The following is a 7,756-nucleotide window of genomic DNA, read 5'->3' as shown; positions in this document are numbered from 1 at the left end:
TGCTTTTGCTTTGATCAAAGGTCCTGAGCTTGTTATTTGACCTGTTAGTAGCTGGGATTGATTAGCAGGTGTGGGAAAGGCAAAAGCAGCCTTTAATGGGAAAGAACCCTGACAGAGCAGCTCTTGGGAAAAGTAATTGGGAGCTCTGTGTGAATACAATTATAATGAAAGCAAGAGAGAACAAAATGAGAGGCAGCTGTGGTGGGGGAAAAAAAAGAGCAGTGGTCTGAAAGTCAGAGGTTTTTCAGATCTTTGGGGTCATCCAGCCCAACCTCCTCATTTTACACATAAAGAAACTGAGGTTCAGAAAGAGGGTCATCCACCTGGGCAACAACAGTCAGGATTCTAATAATGGTAAGCTTCTCGTTCCAAATCTGCTACTTGTTTTTAAACCACCATATCATCAGAAGATCTGAGTTCAAGTCAGTCACTCATTCTTACTAGCTGTGCGGCGCTAGGCAAGATATTCAACCTCTCTGTTTCTTGGATTCCTCATTTGTTACTTGGAGGTCATAATATTTGCACCATCTGTCTCACAGAGATGTAGTGATAAAGAACTCTGTAGACTTGTGTTAATAAAACTATTCCATAACTCAGTTATAATAGCAATCATCATAATCACAGTCATAATAAGCAATTAAAATATTCTTTTCAAGTGTTACTTTCCCTAAAAATCTTTCTGGTGCTAAGAGTTGGAAGGATGTGGGATGGATTAACTAATAAAGCAACTTGTGTAAATGAAGTCAAATGAGATTATGAGAGTCATAGACATTTTCGGTCCAGAGAGAAAGCCTCAGAGGTTGCAAGGGAAACTCGACGATAATTGATATTGAGAATGTCCTGCCTCCAGAGTTTGTGACGTCCCCATAAGTAACCTCCAGAATAAGTTAAAAAGATTAATTTAAGATCAAAGAATCATAAATGTGGGGCTGGTGGGAACTTATAGGTCACCTAGCCAACTTCCTCATTTGACAAAGGAGGAAATATAGGCCTTAAGGAGGGGAAGGGACTTGTCCAAAGTTACATAGAAGATCTTACATCTAGAGCTACAAGAGACTTCAAAGACCCTTTAGGTTGACTGTCTCGTTTTACAGAGGAGGAAACCAAGGCTGATAGAGGCCAGTGAGTTCTTCATAGATGTAGGACTGGAAGGGAAATCAGGAGTCATTTAATCCAACCCCTTCATTTAACAGATGAGGAAACTGAGGCCCAGGGATGGGAGTGACTTGGCCAAAGTCACGTGGCTTGGGTTCGAACTTCGAAGCTGGGTATGGTGGTGACTGTGTCAGGTATAAAGGCCATAAAACAAAAAAATGGGCAAAGGATCTCAAGGATAACCCAGCCTGACCCTTTCACCTGATCAGAGAAAAAACTGAGGTAAAATGTCTTTTTCTGTGGCACAAGGGAGAGGCAAAAACCAGAATTCCATTTTAGTGCTTCTGACCCCATATCCAGGGTACTTTAATTCTGCCATGCTGAAGACAGATGAAGATTATAGGGTAGAATAGGAATACTAAAACTTATAAAGAATAACTCAGAGGCAAAAGTGAAATTTTATATCATTATCATCTGAGAGCATGAGGGACCCCAGCCCAAACCCCAGACGTGGGATATATTGCTCCTCTTGGATCGATCTCATAGACAGCTCCCAGTCAGAGATTCTGGAGAAAGGCCAACATCCAGGGAGACCTTCAGCCTATGTAGGATGGAAACTTTCAGTTCCCTGACCTGTGAAATCCATACAGCAAGGGACAGTGATTAGACATACCACGAGCCTTGACTATGGCTCTATTGCATTCCCAGCTGTGAAATCCCTGGAACTGGGCTGAGTAATCTTCCTTATGGCACCTTCAGAGTTCCAGAAATGGAGAGAAGTCCAGGCCAGGAGCCAGGAACCAGGGATTCTGGGCTCCATTCTGTCCCCAATGCACGGTGCAACTCAGGGGGAGCCAGACATCGGCCTTTTGGGCTTGGAGATGGGAAGAATCCACTTTTGTCTGACACCCCTCATGGGGCCAAATGTGTGAAGGATTGAGGGACACAGAGTGGGAAAAGCCTTGAATGGGTATGAGCACTGGCTATCTGTAATACTTATCTCCGGCTGGGCTGCTGATGGTCTGTGCTGTGCTGGGAAATTCTCATTCTTTCTAGGTTTTACATGCTGCTCTTCCCAATAGGAACTGGACATCTGATTGCTTAAGTATAGAGTACTCCCAAGTGAGGAAACTGTCTCCACCAGTATAGGTCAACATCTTATCTACCAAGTAGAGAATTGCCTAGAGCAGGGTTTATTAAACTTTTCCCACTAGCGACCCCTTTTTGCCCAAGAAATTTTTATGTAGCCCCAGGCATATAAAATGGATATACAAATCAAACATTTACTGACGAATCACAATTTCATGACCTCCACATTGTTCTGAGACTCCATATGGGTTCGAGATTCATAGATTGGGAAGTTTTGGCCTAGATTCCCTAGGGGTTAAGTGTTGGCCCAGAGTGATACATCCAGTCCTATCAGGGGTGGGCTGTCTATCTTGCCCTGGGCTGTCTCTTTACTCACTTTACCACACTGCCTTCTCTCTCAAGCCTCTATTTAGCCTAGTCAATAGCCCAGGATCCTCTAGTCTCACATCCTTTGCCTTCTTATACTGTTGCCATTTATGACTTGTCAGTTCTGTATTCCTCCCAATCGCTTGCCTCCTACCTGCATGTTGATGAATGAGGAAGATCATGTGGATTGGGTCCACTACCAATTTATGAAATTTAATGTCATCCGGGCCCAAGTACCACAAGCCGTTCCTTTTAGTCTTCCTTAATTAATGTTCTATTATACTCCTTGTAGTGGCTATTCCAAATAATCTCTTCTTTCCTGAAGCCTACTACCCCACCCCCTTCTTGTCCCTTTCAGGAGACAATTGAACTTGTCACTTTATGGAGAAAATAAAGCAAATTCCTCTCCGGCTCCTTCTTTGCTCTCAATGTCATCTCCTCTCCTCTTCCTCCCTTTCTCTCCTATTCCTCCCCTCTTCCCTCCTTTTCTCTCTTTTCCTCTGCTTTTCTTTTCTTTCTTTTCCTGTCCTGTCTTTTCCTTTTTCTTCTCCTCTCCTCTTCTGTCCTTTCTTTTCCTCTCCTTTCCTTTCTTTTCTTGTCCTGTCCTTTCCTGTCCTCCCTTCTCTTCTCCTTTCTTTTCCCTTTCCTCTCCTCTCCTCTTCTTTACTTTCTTTTCTTTTCCCTTTCCTCTCCTCTCCTATCTTCTTTTGTCCTCTCTTCTCTTCTCCTCTCTTCTCCCGCCTTCTCCTGTCCTCTCTTCTCCTCTCCTGTCCTCTCTTCTCCTCTCCTCTCCTGTCTTCTCCTGTTCTCTCTTCTCCTCTCCTCTCCTGTCTTCTCCTATCCTCTCTTCCCCTCTCCTCTCCTCTCCTTCATCCTCTGATGAAGAGGTAGCTAGACTTTCTGCTCACCAAAGCCACCCCATCTGCTTCATTCCCTCCCTTTCCTTCTCCTTTGAAAGATTTCTCCTGCAGCAATTTCTTTCTCTCTCTAATTTCTTTGCCCCCAGAGGGCAGAATAGGAGCATCAAATGAAAACTGTGAGGAATTGGAAAGAGGCAGAGTTAAGGGGAAATTTCCTAACAATTAGAGCTGTATCAAAATCTAAGAGCCGGCCCTGAGAGGTGGTGGGTTTGAGGCAGCTAGGTGGCACTGCAGTCGATAGACGACTGGACTTGGACTGGGGAAAAATCTGAGTTAAAATCTAATCTCAGACACTTACTAGCTGTGTGACCTTGGACAAGGGATTTTAAGATCTCTTCCTGCCTCAGTTTCCTCATCTATAAAATGGAGATAATAATGGTACCAATCATCCAGAGTTATTGTGAGGATCAAATGAGATGACTGGAAAGAGCTTAGCACAGTAACTAGCACATGGTAAGCACTACATAAATGTTAGCTGTTATTATCCTCCTAGGAGAATATCTCCATTCCTTCTCCCATAATCTCTTTCTAGAGTTCCAACATTTTCCATGTCTTTGCTTTACCTAATACCCTCACATCAAAGTTCTGGTACCATTTTAGCCCCAACAAATACTATAAGCATTCACTTAGAACTTCATTGCTGGTGCTCAAATGTTTAGAAATCTAGTTCAAAGTGCCTTCCACGCCAGAATTTGACTATATGCCTAATTTGTAGTTATGTGTGTGTGTGGGGGGGGGGGGTATGTGTGTGTGTTGATAGGTAATTAACATAAATTTTGATCGCCTGATTGGGCATAGAACATGTGTGGAAATAGAACAATCTGACACAGTCAGACCATATCTGATGGCCAATTCTGGGAACCTTTTTTTAAGAAGGAAATTTATGAGTTTAAATATATCCTAAGGCAGGTGAACAAGATAACAATGAGGCTGGAGTACATGTCATACGAGGCTCAGCTGAAAGAATTACGAATGTTTAGTCTGAAGAAGAGAAGACTTAGGGAGAGACTTTTTATCACTTGCCAAGTATTTGAAGCATTATCCTGTGAAAGAAGAAAGAAAGTTGTTTGGCAGAACCAGTAGCTTATTGGTGGACATTGCAAAGGCATAAATTTAGGTTGGAGATCGGAAAAGACTTCCTAACAAGGAGAGCTATCCCAAAGTAAAATGGGCTGCCTTAGAAGGTGGGAGATCCTTCAACACTGAAGATTTTCAAGTAGATGACCAATTATTAGAGATGTTGCTTCTTGTTTCCTTGGAACAGTGTGACATAGGAAGGACATGACCTATGTAGTGTACCTTCCTCCTCTCCAAGTCACAAGTTTATTTACTTGTGAGATAAAATGATTGGACTAGATAATCCCCAAATCCTTTTTCATTTCTGACATTCTATGGTCCCAAGATCTTTGTCAAAGTGAGGCCTAGAAGGTGACATCCAGGTCCTTGTTGAACACCCAGGTGTGATACTTTGGCACATTTGGGAACATTCTGCATTTCTCATACACAAGTCTCAGTCCCCTTACAAACACACATGCATGGACACACACACACACACACACACACACACACATACAGACACATACACAACCAGACAGATGTGCCCCAAGGGAATAAGTATGACCAGATGCGAAATCCTTTGCTAAGTAATTTGTATACAGCTTCAATATCATCTGGACACTGATGAATTTTTTCCAGCTAACGTGTGAAGGGCATGGAGCACGTCCCTAAAGTATTTCTGGAGTTTTGAGGATAACATAAGGAAGACTACTCAACCCAGTTCCAGGGATTTCACAGCTGTGAATGCAATAGAGCCATAGTCAGGGCTCCAAGGTATTTCCAGGCTCATGGTACATCTAATCACTGTCCTTTGCTATATGGATTTTGCAGGTCAGAGAACTGAAAGTTTCCATCCCACATAAGCTGAAGGTCTCCCTGGATGTTGGCCTCTCTCCAGAATCTCTGACTGGGAGGTGTCCATGAAGTTGATCCAAGAGAAGAAATATATTCCACATCTGTGGTTTGGGCTAATCAAGAGATCTCAGTGAGTACCTTACTTTTCCTTTCTCCCTAAGTCCCCCAGTCTACGTGCCCCCTACTAGTCTATATTTTCTTACTTGTACCCTTTGTAATTATATTTTGTTTAATATTTATTCTCCCACTCTATCCTGTAAATCTTATTGCTAGAGAGGCACCATGGTAGAAGAAAGTGCCCTGGACATAGGGTCAGGAGATCTGGGACAGAATTCTAGCTCTACTACTTCGGTGTGACACTGGATATCCTTAGCCCTCAATTTTCTCAGCTGTCAGATGGGGGAGCTGTGGATTAGATGGTCTCTGTAGTCCTTTTCACACTCTGTAATTCAGCACACACTTTACTTGACACTACCACCACTATATTTAGCCTCTGGGACCTCAGTTCTCCTGACCTAGATATGGAGAAATTATTCCCTCACCTGCTTGACCTCTGACCTACTCCTCTTTAGCTCTTCTGAGACCAGATTGGGAGCTCCCAAAAGGTGCCTTCCTAGGTTTTCACTCAAGTCCTGATTTCCTATCTTTCTGCCTTGGAGGCGAGCTTCAGATGTCAAAGGCATTGTTAGCAGATCCCCTTCCAAGGGAGAAAGACTGTGTATGGCCCCACAAAGGGATTCTTTATCAGTCCTCTGATGATAAAAACAGGAGAAATCAGTGGAAATTGCAAATGATGGTGATAACTAGCATTTACATAGCACTTTAAAGTTTGTACTTTACAAATATTTCATTTAATCTTCACAACAACTCTGAGGTAGATGCTATTTTGTTCCCATTTTACTGAGGCAGGCAGAAGTGAAGAGACTTGCCTAGGATAATATAACTAGTAAGTATCTGCAGCAAGATTGAACTCAAGTCTTCCTGATTCCAAATCCAGTACTCTAACCATTGTATCACCTAGCTGCCTCCAATAGAAGTAGAGTTTAAGAGAAGTACATTTCAACCTAAAATCAGCTCTAATATGGGCTCAGAAGTGAACTGGCCCCGTGAGACTTCTTAATACCAGCTTCAGAAAGGTTCATCACCAAAGGGCTGGCCATTAGGCAACGAATATTTGGTCATAGTAACTTTTGAAATTATCTACTAGGATGTGGAGTCAACGTGTATTGCTAAAGGGATTACATACAATGAGAAAAATCATAGATCTTTTAAAGTACTGAATACAAATTAATTGTGACTTATACAAAACCACTTTACCACTAATGGACATCATGCCTGAAAACTCCAACTGGATCTCTTACCTAAATATAAAAGAGCATGTTGCTTTGCCGCAAGATGGTGTTAAAGGTGAAAAGGAAGCAGTTGATCCCCCCCCAAGACAGAAGCCAAGTCCAAGGCCTTGAAGGCCAAGAAGGCAATGTTGAAGGGTGTTCATAGCCACAAAAAAAGATCTAAACATCCCTTACCTTATGGAGACTCAAGACACTAAGACTTCAAAGGCAGCCCAAATACCTTCAGAAAAGTGTCCCTGGTAGAAACAAGCTTGATCACTAGGCCATGGTTAAGTTTCCCTTGACCACTGAATTTGCTGTGAAGAAGATTGAGGACAACAATATCCTCATCTTCATCGTGGGTGTCAAGGCCAACAAGTATCAGATCAAGTAGGCAGTAAAGAAGCTGTATGACATCTATGTGGCCAAGATCAGTGCACTGATCCAACCTGATAGAGAAAAGGTCTATGTCCACCTCTCTCTAGACTACAGTGCTCTAGATGTTGCCAACAAAATTGGAATCATCTAAACTGTGTCCAGAGCTCGACTTCACCTATAATGAAAAGTTTTCCTGTAGAAAAAAATAAAAAAGCATGTCAGAAAAAATAGAACAGAAAGTTTTACTTTTCAGAACTATGGCTACAGAGAGAATTCTTAACCAATGCACAAAGAATAACTAGCTGAACAAAGTCATTCACTTCTTTTGGAATCTCTGCTGTTGCTAACAAGAAATGAATGCATGGCTACAGACTATTACCAACCATTCACTTCTATCCAGGGGAAATCTGTGCCTCCTCTATCAATGACCTCAAACACTGTTTCAGTTCCAGAAAGAACAAAAAGATCTGATTTCAAATCCTAGCCCTTCTACTATTAATCGTGTGATGTTGGACAAGTCACTTCCCCTTAGCTGGGCTTTAGTTTCCTTACCTATAAAATGAAATGACTGGACTTGGTAACGCCCTTCCCAGTCTAGAATATTATGTATGGCTCAAGCTCTTCCATAGGCCTCCAGGATCTATTATAATAAGATTTTTGTCATTA

General features: G+C 42.2%; 1 pseudogene; it reads left to right on the top strand.

Moving 5' to 3' along the window:
• Positions 1–6,813: 6,813 nt before the first annotated feature.
• LOC141548693 (large ribosomal subunit protein uL23-like) lies at positions 6,814–7,241 on the top strand (annotated as a pseudogene).
• The last annotated feature ends 515 nt before the right edge of the window (positions 7,242–7,756 follow it).

The sequence above is a fragment of the Sminthopsis crassicaudata genome, chromosome X (genome assembly GCF_048593235.1).
Source record: "Sminthopsis crassicaudata isolate SCR6 chromosome X, ASM4859323v1, whole genome shotgun sequence".
Classification (NCBI taxonomy): Eukaryota; Metazoa; Chordata; class Mammalia; order Dasyuromorphia; family Dasyuridae; genus Sminthopsis; species Sminthopsis crassicaudata.
Note: the sequence above shows the minus strand (reverse complement) of the source record. Positions and strands in the feature narration are given on the sequence as shown.